General features: G+C 47.3%; 1 protein-coding gene across 1 annotated transcript in view; it reads right to left on the bottom strand.

Moving 5' to 3' along the window:
• The window catches only part of LOC148144900 (uncharacterized), a 492750-nt gene that overhangs the window by 290742 nt on the left and 179803 nt on the right, over positions 1-22205 (bottom strand). The window contains exon 2 of the transcript XR_015751670.1: positions 8211-8315. The gene's annotated coding sequence lies outside the window, so the exon portion shown is untranslated. The remainder of the gene's footprint in view (positions 1-8210; positions 8316-22205) is intronic.

Raw genomic sequence — 22205 nt, 5'->3', positions numbered from 1 at the left:
TTGCCTGAAACATCAATTTTCCTACTCCTTGGATGCTGCCTGACCTGCTGTGATTTCCAACACCACTCTGATCTTGACTGTAAGGGGTGAATGGCCTAGTCCTAGTCTTGTGAAGTTGGTTCCAACTATCTAGAAATAGCGTCACAGAGCACAGAAACATACCCTTCGGTCTATGCCGACCAGATATCCTAAATTAATCTAGTGACCCATTTGCCAGCATTTGGCCCCTTATCCCTCTGAATCTGTCCTATTCATATCCCCATCCAGATGCATTTTAAATATTATCATTGTACTGGTCTCCACCACTTCCTCTGGCTGATCCCCACCAGCATTCTGTGCAAAAAGGTTGCCCCTCTGAAATCTTTCCCCTCTCACCCTAAACCCATGCCCTCCAGTTCTGGACTCGCGCAACGTGGGGAAAAGACATACAAAAGTTGAGCAGCCAGACAGAATGCAAAAACAATACAATGTCGAATCACAGGGAAAAACAAATTGTAGCTCGACCCCTTTTTTGTCGTATTGGCATTTGGACTCTTAAAATCTGACAGGAACACCAGCATCCCTAGTGAGCATACTGCATGTTTCCCGGTGTCAGTAACGCAGTGCACATGCCCACCGGTGTCAGCTAAACACTGGGCATGCTCATCGCTTTCCGCAAAAAATGGCGCGCGACCTTCGTTTGATGGTCCAATAGGGAACCGTGGAGGACCAAAACAAAACTGGTCCTCCTGCCAATCAGAGCCACCCCATTGTCTGAATGCGGAAGTTGGACCATGAATTTCTGAAGCTGCTACTCCCGCTCCTCTTTCTGAATCAACATTGAGCTTCACCCAGACTGCAAATTCTTTCCTCTGTCTAAGATCTGTGAGTACAGCACTCTCTTTTCTCGTCCCCTTTGCCATTTCTATTTCTTTCCGGAGTTCAATTGTTGACTTACAGCAACTGAAAGGAAAGGGATTGAACCCAGGGAGGGGACGGACTATGAAAAAGTGATCGAGGTCTGTGTCTCAATTGGCAAAATAGACAGACAGGAGGCTGGAAGGGCACAGCAAATCAGGCAGCATCACGAGGTGTAGAAGTCGATATTTCGGGTGTAACCCTTCTTCAGGGCTGGGGATGGGTGCCAGGACCGGGAGCTAAAGTGGGGACAGGTGAAGAATCGGTCAGATTAATCATTGGGTGGAAGAAATCAGGTTGGTGGCAGGAAGGAGTGGTAGTGAGGGGCATGGGGCTGAGAAGGGAGTCGGGTGATGGAAAGGGAGGTTATTTGAAATTGGAGTACTCGATGTTGGGTCCTGCAGGCTGTAGTCTGCCCGGGCGGAAGATGGGGTGTTGTTCCCTAATTTGCGGTTTGGTTCGTTGTGGCAATAGAGGAAGCCTATGATGTTCTTGTCAGAAAGGGAGTGGGAAGGGGAATTAAAATCGATGGTGACTGGGAGGTCTGGTCAGCCTCTGCGGACCCAGCTGTGATGCTCGCCAATCCGTTCCCCAAGTTTATGCTCAGACTCCCGGAAGTCGAGAAGACCACAATTTACAAACACGTGGCAAATGCAGTATCTCAATGTGAAGTTATAGTCTTTGCTATGAAACAAAAAAGCAGGAAGGAGATGTATTGTTTATATGGTGATACTGTGGGATGTGGAGAAAGTGAGAACTGCAGATGTTGGAGATTAGAGTCAAAGTGTGGTGCTGAAAAAGGTGGTAAGTCAGGCAGCATCTGAGGACCAGGAGAGTCGACATTTCGGTCCCGAGCACTTCATCAGGAATGATGTGTGGATGGACAAAGGGTCTGATTCGGTTCTATATAACTCTAATCATCTTCAGTGAGAGCAGAAGTGTGATTGTGAAGGCTGGAGTTTCAGAGCAGCTTTCAAAGATGCTTTGCCCTTAATGTGGATGGACAAAGGGTCTGTTTCTGTGCTGTATGACTCTAATCATCTTCGGTGAGAGCAGAAGTGTTTCTGAGGACTTTTCAAAGATGTTTTGCCCTTAATGGGAGTAGAAGGTACAATGAAATCTTGCATTTGTGAGACAGCAACTGAGTGAGTGAGTAAATCCGAGGTTTTGGTGCAAAGTGGGAATTCATTGCACTGTGAGGATGAAACTCTACTTATTGAGTCATTTCTGCTGGTGAATGAAACCAGGCTCAAGATTAGGAGGAGTAAATTTAGGACAGAGATGAGGAGGAACTGCTTTATCTGGAGTGTAGTGTATCGATGGAATTCTCTGCCCCAGGAAGCAGTAGAGGCAGCTTCATTAAGTATATTCAAGACACAATTGGATGGGTTTTTGCAATGGTAGGGGAATTAAGGGTAGTTGGGACAATGCAGGGAGGAGGATCTCAGATGGTGAATAGATTAGCCATGATCTTAATTGGATTTTTGAACAAGAGGAAGGCATGAAAATGGTTTCAAGACCAGTTTAGAACAGTTACAGAGCCAGAGAGCACAAACAGACCCTTCAATCCAACTAGACCATGCTGACTGTGTTCACAAACTAAACTAGTCCCACCTGCCCCATTCTCCCCGTAACCTTTGATCCCCTTGATACTCAAGAACCTATCTGTCTCAGTTTTAAATATCCTCAGTGACCTAGCCTGCACAGCCTTCTGTGGAAATAGATTCCACAGATTCACCGCTCTCTGGCTGAAGAAGTTTCTCCGTTCTAAAAGGTCTTCCATTTACTCTAAGGCTGTGCCCTCTGGCCCGAGTCTGTCCTACCAATGGAAACATCTTCGCAATGTCCACTCTGTCCGGGCTTTGAAGATTATGTATGTTTCAATTAGACACCCCCCCCCCCACCTCCCCCGAGTGCGGGCCTGTTAATCAGCATGAACCAGACCCTTCAGGATGAGGTACAGCAGGGATTAGGGTCAGCAAAGTGAGAATGGAGGGAGTGTGTGTGGGATGGAGATTTTCAGCTTCTAGGGAATGAGAGAGAAAAGTGAGTTCACTATAAATTAGAATTGATCGGATGGGCCAAAGAGTGGTAAATGGAATTTAATTTGGAGAAATGTGAGTTGTTGCATTTTGGTCAAGTAATCCAGGCAGGACTGACACAGTTATGGGGAATGTTGCAGAACAAAGAGTCCTTGGAGTGCAGGTTCCATAGTTCTCAGGTAGACAGGATAGCCTTTGTTGGTCAGAGCATTGAGTAGATGAGTTGGGAGGTCATGTTGTGGCTGTCCAGGATGTTGGTAAAGCCACTTTTGGAATACTGCAGTTAGTTCTGGTCTCCCTGCTGTAGGAAAGATGTTATGAAACTTTGAAAGGGGTCAGAAAAGAATAGGCCAGGGGCATTTTCCATGGAGCATCCGAGGCTGAGGGGTAAACTTATAGACCTTTGTAAGGGCCATGGATAGAGGGGAAACCCTAAGGTCTTTTCCCCAGGGTTTGGCAGTCCAAAACTAGAAGGCATATGTTTGAGGTGAGAGTGGAATGATTTAAGAGATTGGAGGGGCAACCACTTCAGAGGGTGGTGCATGTATGGAACGAACTGCCAGAGGAAGTGGTAGAGGCTGGCACAATTACAACATTTAAAAGGCATGTGGATGTCTGTCTGTTCTCAGCTCTGCTGGATGTCTGTTGAAGCTCTGAACCGCCCCCCCTTCGACACCTTCTGGATTAAACAAACATTCAGTCAATCAAGCCTCAATCCACAATCTCCCAGCCAGTCAACAATCCAGGCACAGTGTAGTCACAGCAGGGAATCAGCTGCCCTGAGTGCGGGAAGGCCTTTACCCAGGCCTCTGCCCTGCTGAGGCACCGGTGGGTCCACACGGGGGAGAGGCCCTTCAGCTGCCCCGAGTGCAGAAAGACATTCCGCGAATCCTCCAACCTGTTGAGGCACCAACGGGTCCACACAGGGGAAGAGGCCCTTCAGCTGCCCAGAGTTCGGGTAGGCCTTTACCCAGGCTTCCTTCTTGCTGATCCACCAGTGGGTCCACACGGGGGAAGAGGCCGTTCCCCTACACAGTGTCGGGGTAGGCCTTTTTCCAGGCCTCTGCCCTGCTGAGGCACCGTGAGTCCACGCAGGGGAGAGGCCTTCAACTGCTCCTCCCACCTGCGGAGCCACCAGCGGGATCATGTGGCATTGCAGGGGAGTGAAAGAATGACGGCCGAGTGCCTTTATTAACTGGACTATCAACCCAGTTCCAGTGGCTCCCGAGTTCGATTCCCACCGCGACAGATGGTGGAATTCGAATTTGGTCAGAAATCTGGAGTTCAGAATCTAACGGTGAAACCATTGTCGGTGGGGTGGGGGTGGAAGAAAACCCCCATCTGATTCACTCAGTTCTTTTTTAGGGAAGACTTGAGCAGTTATTAGAGCAGTCGTCCCAGCTGCATCCTTTACCCGGTCTGGCCTACACGTGACTCCAGCCCCACAACAGTCTGGTGGACTCTACGCTGCTCATCCAACTTGATTGGAATACAGGTTGAAATTGCTGAGTGAGGCAATACTTCCTCCAGGTTAAGGCTGTACCAAGGATGCAGTTACAAAGGGACGACTCAGTGGTGACCAATAATGAAGAAAGTGAGGGGTTGCACTTTGACCTTGAGCGATTTTTAAAAAATTGCTACTTTTTCTACGCCTTTCTGCTGGGAGATTCTGAAGCTGTAACAAAGTTGGGTCACAATAAAGATTACCTGAACTTCACACTGAGCTCAGACTCTCACTGAGAGCTTTAAACTGCAACAGGTTTTTGTTTTAAAACTGCTCATTTTACATGTGAAAGTGAGAACTGCTGATGCTGGAGATCAGAGTCAAGATTAGAGTGGTGCTAGCAAAGCACTGCAGGTCAGGCAGCATGCGAGGACCAGGGAAATTGACATTTCGGGCAAAAGCCCTTCCTCAGGTTTTTGCCAGAAACGTTGATGTTCCTGCTCCTCAGATGCTGCCTGACCTGCTGTGCTCATTTCTGACAGTCTCCTGTACTATGTTTCCAATGTTTGTGTATCGGTTGCAGCAGTGAATGAGTAGCCAGCATTGTTAGAAATTGTAAAATTTTCAGGAGTGCAATGTCATCAGCATTGTAGTTTCCTGGCAGCACTGAGAAGTGTGTGCTTGGTTCACTAGACATGATGTGGAGGTGCCGGTGTTGGACTGGGGTGGATAAAGTTAAAACTCAACACCAGGTTATCGTCCAACTGGCTTATTTGGAAGCACGAGCTTCTTCATTGGGTGTTTGTGGAACAGGATCATAAGACACAACCACCTGATGAAAGAGCAGTGCTCCAAATGCTAGTGCTTACAAATGAGCCTGTTAGAGTATCACCTGGTATTGTGTGAAATTTAACTTCGCACACCCCTGTCCAACACCGGCATCTCCAAATCAGGTACATAGTTCTTTGAAAGTTGCATCATTGGGAGACAGGGTAGTGAAAGAGGCCAGTCAGGAGCCCTGGAGGACCGGAAGGTGACTGGTCCTCCTGCCAATCAGAGCCTTCCTATTGTCTGAATGCAGACGTTGGAACATGAGCTTCGGAAGCTGCTGCTGCTCTCTCTGAATGAAGATTGAGTTTGCTCCAGACTGCAACCTCCTTATTCTGTCAACCATCTGAGTGTATGGTACTCTCTTCACAACTCCTTTTCCATGTTTTTCATTCTGGGCTTCAATTTACGACTTGCAGCAACCGAAAGGAAAGGGAATGAATTCACGGAGCGGACAGAATCAGGAAAAGTTTGTTTATAAACAGAGTGTTTCACGTGTGGAGTGAATGTAAAGAGGAAGTGGTGGATGCACATTCAGATGCAACGTTTAAAAGACATTTGGATAAGTATATGAAGAGGCACGGTGCGGACGGATATGGGCCAAACACTGGCAAGTGGCACCAGTTTAGTTTGAGAACATAGGCAGCATGGAATAGTTGGACTGAAGGGTCCGTTTCTGTGCTGTCTAACGTAACTGTTCTGTCGTGGTCTTAAAACCATTTTCTTGCCTTCCACCTTCAACGTGGATACTGTACCTGCATCCAACACATAAACCATTCAAAATAAAAAAAAACCTCTTGCGCTCAAAGAAATCCACACTTTATTGTTCAAAAATCAGATGAACTCAGCCTTGAATATATTCAATGACCCCCTAACTGCAGGAAGACATCCCCACTTCTAATCTCAGTTCAACTTGTTAATATACCACTTGCCTTGCTGCACCTGTCTGACAACTGGCATTGACTGATGTAGAAGGATGCTGCTAATCAAAGCACTGATCACACGGTGGTCTGGTGTCAGCTCAGATTTCAGGCCCTGATTTCTGTCCTGTGTTGATCCTCCTGTTCCCACAGACTAAGATGTCGGTCTGTTCTCAGCTTTGCTGGATTTCTGTTAAAGCTTTGACCCCGCATTTTGTAACTTAGTGGGCGGCACGGTGGCACAGTGGTTAGCACTGCTGCCTCACCGCGCCAGAGACCCGGGTTCAATTCCCGCCTCAGGCGACTGACTGTGTGGAGTTTGCACGTTCTCCCCGTGTCTGCGTGGGTTTCCTCCGGGTGCTCCGGTTTCCTCCCACAGTTCAAAGATGTGCAGGGTCAGGTGAATTGGCCATACTAAATTGCCCGTAGTGTTAGGTAAGGGGTAAATGTAGGGGTATGGGTGGGTTTCGCTTCGGCGGGTCGGTGTGGACTTGTTGGGCCGAAGGGTTTGTTCAATGTATCAGTTCAGTGGCAGGGCACTGTAATGTTTTCCTATCAATTCTGTGCCATATGATCTTATTGTCCACAATCACCTGATGAAGAAGCAGTGCTCCGAAGCTCGTGTTTCCAAATAAACTGTCGGACTTAGCCTGGTGTTGTGAGATTTTTAACTTTGTCCAGGTTCAGATAGTGCCCAGGGATGTGCAGGTTAGGTGCATTAGTCAGGGGTAAATGTTGAGCAATAGGGGAATTGTGTGGGTGGGTTACCTTTCGGAGGATCGGTGTGTAGTCTTTGGGCCAGTTGGCCTGCTCCCACACTGTGGGGAGTCTCTGAAGGGGAAGGGATTTTTGTAAACTGTGCAAGGCAATGCAGGCGTAGTGTGGGGGCCTGCTGTTGGCCTTGCCCCACCATTTGCTCCTCTCCCCTGTGGTGGAGTTGTCTAAAAAACAGCTACTTTTTCTCTGCCCTTTTTGCTGGGGGAGGGGTGGGGGATCTGAAGCTGTAACCATGTTGGGACACAAAATAAAAGGTAACCAGAACGTACTGCTGGGCTCAGGCTCTCATCGAAAGCTCCAAGCGGTTTTTGTTTTAAAGCTGCTCATTTCTTGCAGCCTTCTGCACTAAGTTTCCAATGTTGTGTATTAGATGGAGCAGTGAATGAGTAGCTGGTTTCGTTAGATACTATAAATTTTTCAGGAGTGCATCGTTTCATCGGCAGTTTACTGGCAGCACTGGGAAGTATGGGCTGTGTTCACTAGAAACGAGGTGGAGGTGCTGCTGTTGGACTAGGTTGGACACGGTTTAAAAATCACAACACCAGGTTATAGTCCAACAGGTTTATTTGGAAGCACCAGCTTTCGGAGTGCTGCTCCTTCATCGGGTAACTGTGGAGCAGGATCATAAGACACAGAGTTAAGAGCAAAAGATCAGTGTCATGCAACTGATGATATATTGACAAACGTAGATTGCTGTTAAATCTTTCATCTTTTAGAATGGGTTACAGGTTTTAGTTCATTAATGTGTACATCACAGTACTACTATTAAGTCATATTCTCAAGATCACTTAAGGTCTTTTTGAAAAACAGGTGACATCTCAGTCCAGACAATGCATGAAAGGTGTGAGAGTATCCCAATCTTAAATTCGACTGGTTCTATTTCCAAACTAGGAATTTATAAAATATTACATGGATTGACTACCTGCATATTGTGCGTTTTGTGCAAAATTGAATATATCTGCAAATATAATTCTGCAAATGCACCACATTGTTATATGTATGTGTGCAGCATGAGAGTGTGTGTAAGAGAGTATGTGTGCACATGCTTGGTAAAGTGAGTGTGATGGAGGAGAAGCCTGTGAAAGGGTGTGTGTGTTGGGGGGGCGTGTATGTGTGTATGTCTGAGAGAGAACATGTGTATAGATAAAAGGTGAGGGGTTGCATTTTGCCAAAATAAGGAAGGGCAGGGCTTGTACAGAGGGATATGGTGGGGGGGCGGGGGGGGGGGGTTCAGATATATACTTCTTTGAAAGTTGCGTCACTGGTTGGAAGGAAGCTTCAGAAGGCATTCAGCACACTTACCTTAATTGTTCACACCATTGAATAAAGGAGCTGGGACATAATGTTGAAGTTGTACAGGATGTTGGTGAAGCCACTTGTAGAGTACTGAGAACGCTTCTGGTGGCCCTGTAATAGGAAGAATTCTATTAGAAAGGGTTCAGTAAAGATTTACCAGGATGTTGCCAGGACTGGAGGGTTTGAGTTGTAAGGAGAGGCTGAGACACTCTTCACTGGAGCACAGGAGGTTGAGGGGTGACCTCATTTGAGATTTATAAAATCATGAGGGTTATAGGGAAGATGAACATCAAACACAGCGAGCAGCGTGCGCGGTTATGTCGAGTGACAGGGGAAGAAATTGTGGCATTTGGACACTTTAAATCCATCAGGAACAGCATCTCCATAGAGCACACTGCACATGTCAGGTGATGTGCCAGAAGACTGGAGGTTGGCTAACGTGGTGCCACTGTTTAAGAAGGGTGGTAAGGACAAGCCAGGGAACTATAGACCAGTGAGCCTGACATCGGTGGCGGGCACGTTGTTGGAGGGAGTCCTGAGGGACAGGTGGTACATGTGTTTGGAAAGGCAAGGACTGATTAGGGATAGTCAACATGGCTTTTTGTGTGGGAAATCATGTCTCAAATTTGGAGTTTTTTGAGGAAGTAAAGAGGATTGAGGAGGGCAGAGCGGTAGATGTGATACATATAGACTTCAGTAAGGCGTTCGACAAGGTTCCCCATGGGAGACTGATTAGCAAGATTAGATCTCATGGAATACAGGGAGAACTAGCCATTTGGATACAGAACTGGCTGAAAGGTAGAAGACAGAGGGTGGTGATGGAGGGTTGTTTTTCAGACTGGAGGCCTGTGACCAGTGGAGTGCCAGAAGGATCGGTGCTGGGCCCTCTACATTTTGTCATTTACGTTAATGATTTGGATGCGAGCATAAGAGGTACAGTTAGTAAGTTTGCAGATGATACCAAAATTGGAGGTGCAGTGGACAGTGAAGAGGGTTACCTCAGATTACAACAGGATCTTTACCAGATTGGCCAATGGGCTGAGAAGTGGCAGATGGAGTTTAATTCAGATAAATGTGAAGTGCTGCATTTTGGGAAAGCAAATCTTAGCAGGACTTATACACTTAATGGTAAGGTCCTAGGGAGTGTTCCTGAACGAAGACACCTCAGAGTGCAGGTTCATATCTCCTTGAAACTGGCGTCGCAGATAGATAGAACTGTAAAGGTGGTGTTTGGTATGCTTTCCTTTATTGGTCAGAGTATTGAGTACAGAAGTTGGGAGGTCATGTGGCGGTTGTACAGGACATTGGTTAGGCCACTGTTGCAATATTGTGTGCAATTCTGGTCTCCTTCCTATTGGAAAGATTTTGTGAAACTTGAAAGAGTTCAGAAAAGATTCACAAGGATGTTGCCAGGGTTGGAGGATTTGAGGTATAGGGAGAGGCTAAACAGGTTGGGGCTATTTTCCCTGGAGCGTCGGAAGCTGAGGTCTACAAAGGGGCATGGATAGAATAGATAGACAAAGTCTTTTCCCTGGGGTTGGGGAGTCCAGAACTAGAGGCCATAGGTTTAGGGTGAGAGGGGAAAGATATAAAAGAGACCTACTGGGAAACGTTTTCACACAGAAAGTGGTACGTGTATGGAATGAGCTGCCAGAGGAAGTGGTGGAGGCTGGTACAATTGTAACATTTAAGAGGCATTTGGATGGGTACATGAATAGGAAGGGTTTGGAGGGATATGGGCCAAATGCTGGCAGGTGGGACTAGATTGGGATGGGATATCTGGTCGGCATGGACGGGTTGGACCGAAGGGTCTGTTTCCATGCTGGTTCAACAAAAGCCATTCATGCTCTTCGCTGTCTGCAAAAATGGCGCAAATCCTTCTTCAAATGGACCAATGAGAAGCCAATTGTTGACTTGCAGCAACTGAAGAAAGTGAGTGAATCCAGGGAGGGGACAGAGTCGGGAAACGTTGGATCAGGTCTGTATCTCAATTGGCAACCACATGGCAAATGCAGTCCCACAGTGTGAAGTTATAGCCTCAGTTATGAACAAATAACCGCTGAAAGGAGGTGCGTTGTTTAAATGGTGACATATTGGGATGTGGAGAAAGTGAGGACTGCAGATGCTGGAGATGACAGTTGAAAAGTGTGGCACTGGAAAAGCACAGGAGATCAGACAGCATCCGAGAAGCAGGAGAATCAACGTTTCAGGCATGAGCCCTTCCTCAGGAATGATGTGTGAATGTAAAAAGTGGCCTCAGCGTCCTTCCACACCAGTCACTGCCAGTTGTCAGACAGGTGCAGCAAGCAATCAGCAAGGCAAGTGGTATATTAGCAAGAGGAAATGAGTTCAGAAGTCTCTGCAGTTAGGGGGTCATTGAATATATTCAAGGCTGAGTTCGTCTGATTTTAGAACAAGAAAGAAGTGGATGTTTCTGGGGGAAGGCAAGTAAAATGATTTTAAGACCAGTACAGAACAGTTAAAGGGTCATACAGCACAGAAACAGACCCTTCAGCCCAACTAGTCCATGCTGACTATATTCACAAACTAAACTAGTCCCACCTACCTGTGTTTGGCCCATATCCCCCTGAACCTTTCCTATTCATGTACTTATCCAAATGTCTTTTAAATGTTGTTACACAACCAGCATCCACTATTTCCTCTGGACATTTATTCCACACACAAACCACTCTGTTTACAAAAAAGGTGCTCCTCATCTCTTATTAAAATCTTTCTCCTCTCACCTTAATTTGCGGCCTAATCTTGAAATGACACATGCCGTTCACCTTATCTATGCCCCTCATAGTTTTGGAAACCTCTATAAAGAGAACAAAGAACCCTACAGCACAGGAACAGGCCCTTCAGCCCTCCAAGGCTATGCTGATCGAGATTCTCTATCTAAACCTGCCGCCTACTTTCTAAGGATCTGTATCCCTTTGCTCCCTGCCGATTCATGTATCTGTCTAGATACATCTTAAATGACGCTATCGATCCCAGCCCTACTGCCTCCACTGCATGAGGCACCCACCACCCTCTGTGTAAAGAACTTTCCATGTAGATCTCCCTCAAACGTTTCCCCTCTCACTTTGAACTCGTGACTCCTAGTAATTAAGTCTTCCCCTATGGGGGAAAAAAAAATTCTTCCTATCCACCCCTGTCTACATGCCTCATGGTTTTATAGGCCTCAATCAAGACCCCTCCTCAACCTCCTTATTTCCAATGAAAATACTCCTAATGTACTCAACCTCTCCTCATAGTTAGCGCTCTCCATAACAGGCAACATCCTGGTGAACCTCCTCTGCACCCTCTCCAAAGCATCCACATCCTTTGGGAAATCTGGCGACCGGAATTGTACAGCAGTATTCCAAATGTGGCCGAACCAAAATCTTATATAACTTTAACATGACCTGCCAGCTCTTGTACTCAATACTCCGTCCGATGATGGAAAGCATGTTGTATGCTGCCTTAACCACTCTACTGACAGACATTGCCATCTTCAGAGAACAATAGTTCTGAACACCCAGATCTCTCTGTACATCAATTTCCCCCAGGACCTTCCCATTTAATGTATAGTTTGCTCTCGAATTGCGCCTTCCAAAATGCATCACCTCGCATTTGTCTGGATTAAACTCCATTTCTCTTCCCAACTCTCCAATCTATATTCTGCAGTATCATCTGACAGTCCCCTTCACTATCTGATATTCCATCAATCTGAATGTCATCTGCAAACTTGCTAATGAGGCACCCGACACCTTCACCTTTCAACCTCCTGTGCTCCAGTGAAAAAAGTCCCAGCCTAACCTTCAATCGGTGTGAATTCTGTCTGGGTCCCAATGTCGAGTCAGCCTGACATTTTGGATAGAAAAGCTCTGCATTTAAATTACGTTCTTGAGAAAGTTACTGAAAACAGGTTCTGGGATTAACATACCAAAGAACAGAACCCCATTCTAAAAGATGGAAGATTTAATCTAAATTGTTTAATGTATCAAAACTCCATGACACTGGACTCCTTTGGCTATAAATTCTGTGATCATGATCTTATTCTCCACAACCACCTGATAAAAGAGCAGAACTCCAAAAGCTTGTGCTTTCATGTTATGGCAGTAGTGGGAGGTGTGGGCTGTATTCACGAGAAACAATGAAGCAGTTGGATACCACACATTTGAGGGGGAAGGGTGTATTACATGACCTCCCAACTCCGAAACTGAATGCTCTGAGCAATGAAGGAAAGCAAACCAAACGCCTTCTTCACTATTCTATTCACCTGAGACTCCACGTTCAAGGAACTATGAACCTGCACTCCAAGGTCTCTTTATTTTGCAACATTCCCCTAACTGCATCAGTCCTGCCTGGATTGCTTGACCAAAATGCAAACCTCAGACTTCTCTAAATTAAACTCCAACTGACACTCCTCGGCTCATCAGCCGATCCCAAAAATTCTAATTTATACTGAACTCTCTTTCCTCTATTATTCCCTAGAAGCGGAAAATCTCCATCCCACACTCTCTCCGTCCGTTTTCACTTTTTTGAAAGTGGAAGAATGGGATTGAGAAACTGATCAGCGATGATTGAATGGAATGAGCAGACCTGGTGGTCTAATTTCTGCTCCTACGTCTTGTGGTCTCTTGCTGTCCTGGACACCGTGAGAGAGAATTGGGACCAGCATTGAACCGATCATGACTGGATATGGATCTACCTGCATCTAGGTGGATGGGCTGGGACTTTTTTCACTGGAGCATAGGAGGTGGAGATTTGACCTTATCAAGGTTTATAAAATCATGAGGGGAGAGATGAGGTGAATGACAGGTGTCCTTCCCCTAGGCTGGGGGTTTCAAGATGAGGGAGCAAATTTTGAATGTGAGAGGAGAAAGAGATTTTAAAAAGACTTGAAGGGCACAATATTTTTTATGTACAGAGTGTGGTTCACGTGTGGACTGAATATCCAGAGGAAGTGGTGGGTGCAGGTACAGTTACAAGGTTTAAAAGACATTTGGATAATTACATGATTAGGAAATGTTCAGAAGGGTATGGGACAAAGCACTGGCAGATGGGACTGGTTTAGCTGGTGAACATAGTCAGCATGGACTAGTTGGACTGAAGGGTCTGTTTTTGTGCTTGTATGGTTCTGTAACTCGGTTCTGTACTTGTCTCAAGACCATTTTCTTGCCTTCCCCATAAACATCCACATAAAAATCAGATGAACTCAGCCTTGAATATATTCAATGACCTGAAAATGTGTTGCTGGAACAGCGCAGCAGGTCAGGCAGCATCCAGGGAACAAGAGAATCGACGTTTCAGGCATAGGCCCTTCTTTAGGAATCAAACGTCAATTCTCCTGTTCCCTGGATGCTGCCTGACCTGCTGCGCTGTTCCAGCAACACATTTTCAGCTCTGATCTCCAGCATCGGCAGACCTCACTATCTCCTCGAATATTCAATGACCCCCCAACTGCAGGAAGACATCCCCGCTTCTGAACTTAATTCCTCTTGCTAATACACCACTTGCCTTGCTCATTGCCTGCTGCACCTGTCTGACAACTGGCACAGATGGACACTGATGCCCCCTGAACATCCACGCATCACTCTTGATGAAGGGCTTGCGCCCAAAACCTCGACTGTCCTACTGCTCGGATGCTGCTTGACCTACTGCGCTTTTCCAGCACCACACTTTTTGACTCTAATCTCCAGCATTTCCAGTCCTCACTTTCTCCACATCCCAATATATCACCATTTAAACAATATACCTTTCTACTTTATTTCACAGCAAAGGCTATAACTTGACGTTGGGGTACTGTATTTGCCAACTGTGGCCTTCTCTACGTTGGGGAGCATGAGCATAAACTTGGGGAACGGTTCGCCGAGCATCGCAGCAAGGTCTGCAGAGGCCGACCGGACCTCCCAGTCACCACCCATTTTCATTCCCCTTCCCACTCCCTTTCTGACATGACCATTTTTGGCCCCATCCATTGCCACAACAAACCAAAGTGCAAATTGGAGGAACAACATCTCATCTTCCACCTGAGCAGTCCACAGCCCGAAGGACTCAACAGTGAGTTCTCCAATTTCAAATAACCTCCCTTCCGAGCCCCTGCCCCTCCACCTCCCTGCCACCAACTAGGTTCCTTCCTCACATTCACCAACCAAGTCGTACCCTCTACCTATTTACACCTATCCCCACTTCATCACCCTGCCCTCAGCATACCCTTGTTCTGCAGCTCTCCCTATACTCACCCCCAGTCCTGAACAAGGGTTACACTCGAAACGTCGACTTCTCCACCTCCTGATACTGCCTGGCTTGCTGCATTCTTCCAGACCCCTGCTTGTCTGTTTTGCCAATTGAGACACAGGCATGGACTAACTTTTCCAGAGTCTATCCCCTCACTGGATTCATTCCCATTCCTTTCAGTTGCTCCAAGTCAACAATTGAACCCCAGAATGAAACGTAAATGGAAAAGGGGGTGAGAAAAGAGAGTGCTGTACTCACAGATGTTGGACAGAGGAAGGAAGTTGCAGTCTGAGGTGAAGCTCAATCTTCATTCAGTGTGAGAGGAGGAGCAGGACCTTAAGAAGCTCATGGTCCACCTTCCGCATTCAGACAATAGGGGAGCTCCAATTGGCATGAGGACAACTCTCCTTCTGGTCCTCCAGTGCTCCTTATTTGTCCATCAAAAGTAGGTCTCGCCCCTTTTCTGCCGACAGCGAGGAACATGCCCAATGTTTTGGTGACACCGGCAAACATGTGCCCTGCGTGTTGACACTGAGGAGTGTACACAATATGCTCTGTAGCAATGCTGACGTTATTGACAAATTTTAAGTGTCCATATGCCTCAGAGAACAAAAAGGATTAGAGCCATAATTTGTTTTACACTATGTGCCTCGATATTTTATTGCTTTTGCATTTGTCTGGCTGCTCAATGTTTTTATGTCTTTTCCTCAGTGTTGGGGTGAAGTTCACAACTAGAGGGCATAGGTTTAGGGCGAGAGCAGAAAGATATAAAAGGTACCTAAGGGGCAACGTTTCCATGCAGAGGGTGGTGCTTGTATGGAATGAACTGCCAGAGGAAGTAGTGGAAGCCGGTATAATTACAGCATTTAAAAGGCATCTGGATGGGTCTATGAATAGGAAGGGTTTAGAGGGATATGAGCCAAGTGCTGACAAATGTGACTAGATTAATTTAGGATATTTGGCTGGCATGGACAGGCATCTCCAAATCATAACTATACCCATATTAACAAATGGGTCTGTTTCCGTGCTGTACATCTCTATGACTCTAAATAATAAAAAGTATATTTTCCAAGGAACAAACTATACCCAGTTAAAAAATCACACAACACCAGGTTATAGTCCAACAGGTTTAATTGGAAGCACACTAGCTTTCGGAGCGATGCTACTTCATCAGCTGATTAAACCTGTTGGACTATAACCTGGTGTTGTGTGATTTTTAACTTTGTACATCCCTGTCCAACACTGGCATCTCCAAATCATAACTATACCCATATTAACAAGGTTTAGTACACCACACACTTGACCAACCATTCTCAACAGATCCTGCCCCTTCAATGCCTGAGGAACATATACATGCTGGTGCATAATCTTCTTCACTAGTATTTACACACTACCCTCAGCAATTGCACAAGTAACAGCAAAGGGCAAACAGCACAAGGATTAAACACACAGTGAGGGGCAAACAGCACAAGGATTAAACACACAGTGAGGGGTAAACAGCACAAGGATTAAACACACAGTGAGGGGTAAACAGCACAAGGATTAAACAAACAGTGAGGGGTAAACAGCACAAGCGCCAGTAAAAGCAGATGGAAAGTGAGTGTAAAATGTCACTATGACAGGACAGGCCCCACATTCCTTCCCCTCCGTCCCCCCACAACCTGCCTCCCCTTTCACCTCCCGGGCCCAGTACCTTCCAGGTGGCCCCATAGTTGACACAGGGGCCGCCCCACGACCAGTAGAACTCCACCACCCAGGCTGCCGACGAGTTCCCAAACAGGCCCTTAACCCCATCCGCCTCCAGAATGCTTACCGGCTCCTGCCTGCTGTACAGCCGGCCGGTGTGGCCGTGACACAGCAGCTGCGCCAGGAAGGCGGCGGTGCCCAGTGACGGGTGTCTGCCCCAGGCCGCACGGCGCCATTTTCCTAACGGCCGCCCTCCCGCTCGAGCGACTTCTCCTCCCAACCGCCTTCGCCCCCGCGTGACGTCTGCACGGGGGGATGGGCGGGGCCGGGGGAGCCTCACCGTCACCAAGCAACAGCCACCTCGCGCTACAACTGCTCATTCACAAAAACAAACTCTCCTGTCTCGCTCTGCAGCTGCAGGGGGGACACTGCCACGTTTCCAGGAGCCCTGTCTACATTGGGAAAGCTCACGGCTCAATTTAAACAGATATTCCGACATCTAACGGAACGGCGTCATATCTAAAGGGGGCAATCTGCATTTTAAAAGGGACGTGGACATTTTGACGGGTATTTCTGCAAATAAAGACGTTTAAATGGACGAGATTACATTTCATATGTAAAATGACGCAGTTATATCTAAATGAATCTACATTTCGAAGAGACGTTGCCCTATTTATAAGTAGAGACAATAGGTGTGAATTCTGTCTGTGTCCCAATGTTGAGTCAGACTGACATTTTTTTTAGAAAAGCTCTGCATTTAAATTACATTCTTGAGAAGGTAATTTATAGATTCGGGTGTAGGTTAGGGAGAATTGGCCGTGCTAAGTTATCCATAGTGACCAGGGATGTACAGGTTAGGGTGGCTTGGCCATGGGAAATACGGAGTAAGGGGTTGGGTATGAGTAGGATACTGTTCAGGAGGGCCAGAGAGGAATCAATGGGCTGAATGGCCCGCTTCCACATTGTCGGAATTCGATGACCCTCCCCACCAAAGGAGCATTTTATCTGCATCTATCCTGTCAAGCCCCTTTCAGAATTCTACCAGTTTCAATAAAGGTATACAGCACAGAAACAGACACTTCGGTCCAATTCGTCCATGCCGACCAGGATACCAAACTAAACCAGTCCCACTTGCCTGCATTTGGCCCATATCCCTCTAACCTTTCCATTCACGTACCCATCCAAATGCTGTTTCAATGTTGTCACTGTACCTGCATCTACCACATCCTCAGCAAGTTCATTCCACGTGCAAATCACCCTCTTTCAAAATGTTGCCCCTCCGGTTCCTTTTAAATCTCTCTCTTCACATTAAAAAAAAATGCCCCCTAGTTTTGAGCTCGCCGACGCTAAGCAAGAGCCCTTTGCTATTCACCCTCATGATTTTATCAATCTCAATGAGGTCACCCCCCCCCAACTTCCTGTGCTCCAGTGAATAAAGTCCCAGCCTCTCCTTATAACCTCAAACCCTCCAGTCCTTACAACATCCTGGTAAATCTTTATTAAACCCTCTCTAATAGTATTCTTCCTATTACAGGGCCAACAGAACTGTACTGAGTACTCTAAAAGTGTTACATATTAATGAACCAAAGCCCACACCCATTCTAAGAGATGAAGACTATCTAAGTTTGTTCAATATATTCTATCAGTTGCATGACACTGATGTTTTGATATAAGTTCTGTGTCTTATGATGCTGTTCCATGAGGCTTATGTGTTGATGAGGCAAGATGGAACAGATGAGGCGATGGAGAATTACAAATCACGTAGGAAGGATTTAAAGAGAGAGTTAAGAAGAGCAAAGAGAGGATAGGAGCAGCCTTTAGCAAATAGAATACAGGAAATCGCTCAAGCTTTCTATCGATATGTGAGGAATAAAAGGATGATTAGGGTAGGAATAGGGCCAGTCAAAGACAGAAGTGAGAAGTTGAGCATGGACCCTGTATCGGTGTTCACTCAGGAAAAGAATGAGGTACGAGATATTAGACTCGAAAGGATCGAGGTCAGTTACACACAGGTGTTATCAATTTGAGAAGGAGTGAAAGTAGACAAGTCCCCTGGGCTGGATGGGATTTATCCAAGGATTCTCTGGGAAGCTAGGGAGGAGATAGCAGAGCCTTTGGCTTTGATATTTGAGTCGCCATTGTCTACGGGTTTAGTACCCGAGGACTGGAGGATTGCAAATATTGTGCCCTTGTTCAAGTAGGCAGCAGAGTTGACCCAGGTAATTATAGACCAGTGAGCCTTACATCTATTGTAGAAAAGATTTTGGAAAGGATTATAAGAGAAGATTTAAAATCATCTAGTAAGCAACAATTTGATTTCAGACAGTCAACATGGTTTCGTGGAGGGCAGGTCGCGTCTCACAAATCTCATTGAGTTCTTTGAGAAGGTAGATGTAGATGAGGGTAGGGCAGTTGATGTGGTATACTTGGACTTCAGTAAAGCCTTTGATAAGGTTCCACATGGGAGGCTGATGGAGAAAATGCAGAGGCATTGAATTGAGGGTGATTTAGCAGTTTGGATTAGAAACTGGAAGAAGGCAGCGAGTGGTGGTTGATGGAAAATATTAAGTCTGGAGTCCAATTACTAGTTTTGGGACCATTGCTGTTTGTCATTTTTATAACTGACTTAGACACAGGCATAGGTGGATGGATTCGTAAATTTGCAGACGACACTAAAGTCGGTGGAGTACTGGACAGTTTGGAAGAATGTTACAGGTTGCAGGGGGAAATTTGGATAAACTGCAGAATTGGGCTGAGAGGTGGCAAATGGAGTTCAATGCAGCTAAATGCGAGGTGATGCACTTTGGGAAGAATAACAGGATGGCAGAGTACTTGGTCAATGTAAAGATTCTTGGTAGTGTGGATGTGCAGAGGGATCTTGGAGTCCATGTGCGTAGATCCCTGAAAGTTGCCACCCAGGTGGATAGTGCTGTGAAGAAGGCATACGGTGTGTTAGGTTTCATTGGTAGAGGGATCGAGTTCCGGAACCGCAATATCATGCTGCAACTATACAAAACGCTGGTGCAGCCACGCTTGGAATATTGTGTATAGTTCTGGTCACCCAATTACAGAAAGGATGTGGAAGCATTGGAAAAGCAGAGGAGATTTACCAGGATGTTGCCTGGTCTGGAGGGAAGGTCTTATGAGGACATGGGCCTTTTCTCATTGGAAAGGCGGCGGCTAAGGGGGGATTTGATAGAGACATACAAGATGATCAGAGGATTAGATAGGGTAGACAGAGAAAGACGTTTTCCTAGGATGATCACGTCAGCGTGTACGAGGGGGCATAACTACAAATTGAGGGGGGATAGCTTTAAGACAGATGTCAGAGACAAGTTCTTTACACGGAGTGGTAAGGGAGGGGAATGCCCTACCTGCTAAGGTAGTCAACTCAGCCACATTAGGGAGATTTAAACAATCCTTACATAAGTGCATGGATGATTTTGAGATAGTGTAGGGGAACGAGAATAGTTCACAGGTCGACGCAACATCGAGGGCCGAAGGGCCTGTTCTGCGCTGGATTGTTCTATGTTCTTTGTTCTAAACTTAGTGCAGGAGGCTGAAAGAAATGAGCAGCTTTAAAACAAAAACTTCTTGGAGCTCAAAGCTTTCAATGAGAGTCTGAGCCCGGTGGTAAGTTCAGGTAACCTTTATTGCAACCCAACTTTGTTACAGCTTCAGATCCCCCAGCAAAAAGGCAGAGAAAAAAGTAATTGCTTTTTGAACAGCTCAAGGTCAAAGTGCACACACCACACCTCCCCCTGTCCGACCCCCCCTCACTGTCTTTACTATTGGCCAGCAGCAAGTTGTCCCTTTGTAATTGGATCCTTAGTGCAGCCGTAACCTGGAGGAAGTATTGCCTCACTCAGCAATTTCAACCCATACCTTGTCTCCAAGTAAGTTTCTCCCCACTCCTTTGCCAGGAAGGGGCAGTGTAGAGTCAACCAGACTGCTGTGGGTCTGGAGTCACGTGTAGGCCAGACCGGGTAAAGGATGCAGCTGGAACAACCGAGTGAATCCTTTCCCACAATGGCGGTTCCCTTCCCTAACAAGGGAGAGTGTGAATCAGATGTGGGCTTTCTCCCCCGCACCACCCTCTCCCTGAAACACTCTCATCGTTAGATTCCGAACTCCACATTTCTGACCGAATACCAATTCTGCCATCTGTCGGGGAGGGATTCAAACCCGGAGTCCCTGGAACTGGGTTGATGGTCCAATCGATAATGGCACTCGGCCATCACTCCTTTAATCCCCCTGCGATGGCACGTGAACTCGCTGGTGGCTCCGCAGGTGGGAGGAGCGGGTGAAGCCCTTCCCGCACTGAGAGCAGGTGAACGGCCTCTCCCCGGTGTGGATCCGCTGGTGGGTCAGCAGGTTGGAGGAATCGCTAAGGGCCTTGCCACACTCGGGGCAGCTGAAGGGCCTCTCCCCGGTGTGGATCCGCTGGTGGCTCCGCAGGTTGGAGGAGCAGGTGAAGCCCTTCCCACACTGAGAGCAGGTGAACGGCCTCTCCCCTGTGTGGACATGCTGGTGGATCAGCAGAGTGGAGGAATTGCTGAATGCCTTCCGGCACTAAGAGCAGGCAAAGGGCCTCTCCTTCGTGTGGATCCGCTGGTGCCTCATCAGGGAGGAGATGTCGGTAAAGGCCTTCCCACACTCGGGGCAGCTGAAGGGCCTCTCCCCTGTGTGCGCCCGCTGGTGCCTCATCAGGGAGGAGACGTCGGTATCGGCCTTCCCGCATTCAGGGCAGCTGAAGGGACTCTCCCCCGTGTGGACGCGCCGGTGGCTCCGCAGGGCAGAGACGTGGGTAAAGGCCTTGCCACACTCGGGGCAGCTGAAGGGCCTCTCCCCAGTGTGGATCCGCTGGTGCTTCTGCAGGGCGGAGACGTCGGTATAGGCCTTCCCGCACTCAGGGCAGCTGAAGGGCCTCTCCCCCGTGTGGACGCGTCGGTGACTCCGCAGGTTGGAGGAATAACTGAAGGCCTTCCCACACTCAGGGCAGCTGAAGGGCCTTTCCCCAGTGTGGACACGCTGGTGCCTCATCAGGGAGGAGACGTCGGTAAAGGCCTTCCCGCACTCGGGGCAGCTGAAGGGCCTCTCCCCTTTGTGGACACGCTGGTGGCTCAGCAGGGTGGAGGAATACCTGAAGCCCTTCCCACAATCTGGGCAGCTGTAGGGCCTCTCCCCCGTGTGGTCCTGCTGGTGGGCCAACAGGTGGGAGGAATGTCTGAAGGCCTTCCCGCAGTCGGTGCAGGGGAATGGCCTCTCCCCGGTGTGACTGCGCCGATGAGTCTCCAGGGCAGATGGGACACGGAAGCCTTTCCCACAGTCGCCACACTTCCACGGTTTCTCCACGGGGTGGGATTCCTCAGGTTTCTCCATGGCCACAGCTTCAGCTGCATACAAACACGTGTAGAGCTCCTCCCTGCCGTGAAATCCCCTTCCCAGGCCGTATAACTGTTTCAGGCTCCACACACAGTGCGCTGCAACAGTGCGGTCTCTCGTCCAGTCCCACTGATGCTGAAAACTTCCTCAAACAGGAACCAAAAAGCGTTGATCCCTCTCACAGAAATCACAGTCAAAAATCGTTGCGGTCCTGATGGATTGTGTGACTGTCAGACATTGACATCAAAGTGAGGACTGCAGACGCTGGACAGTCAGTCGAAAAGCAGAGGAGGTCAGGCAGCATCCGAGGAGCAGGAGAGTCAATGTTTCGAGCGTAAGCCCTTCATTCGTTGATTTTGAAACATCAGTCTTCAGATTTTCAAATACTCTGCAAAAAGGGATTACAAAAGGGATCATCAGTGCAGGGTAGAAATTCAGAACAAGCAATTCTACTTTCTGTGGAATATTCTTTTGTTGTACCACAAAATTGAAAGCACCATCCCACTCTCTCTCCCCCTCTGTTCTCACTCTGCTCCAACTAATTCCCCTGAAGGTGCTGATTCAGGATCTTACAAGGGCAGAAAAAGCAAAAACATCAAGACTAACATCTCTCTGAATTTTGGATAACTCCACCCGAAAGTTAATATCTTTCACAACACTGGGATCCTGCGGAGAGTGAGCAGGTCTGATTTTGGGAAGCAAAAA

Source organism: Chiloscyllium plagiosum, unplaced genomic scaffold (genome assembly GCF_037043375.1).
Source record: "Chiloscyllium plagiosum isolate Xiang-an unplaced genomic scaffold, Cpla_swu_hap1 HiC_scaffold_27, whole genome shotgun sequence".
Classification (NCBI taxonomy): Eukaryota; Metazoa; Chordata; class Chondrichthyes; order Orectolobiformes; family Hemiscylliidae; genus Chiloscyllium; species Chiloscyllium plagiosum.
Note: the sequence above shows the minus strand (reverse complement) of the source record. Positions and strands in the feature narration are given on the sequence as shown.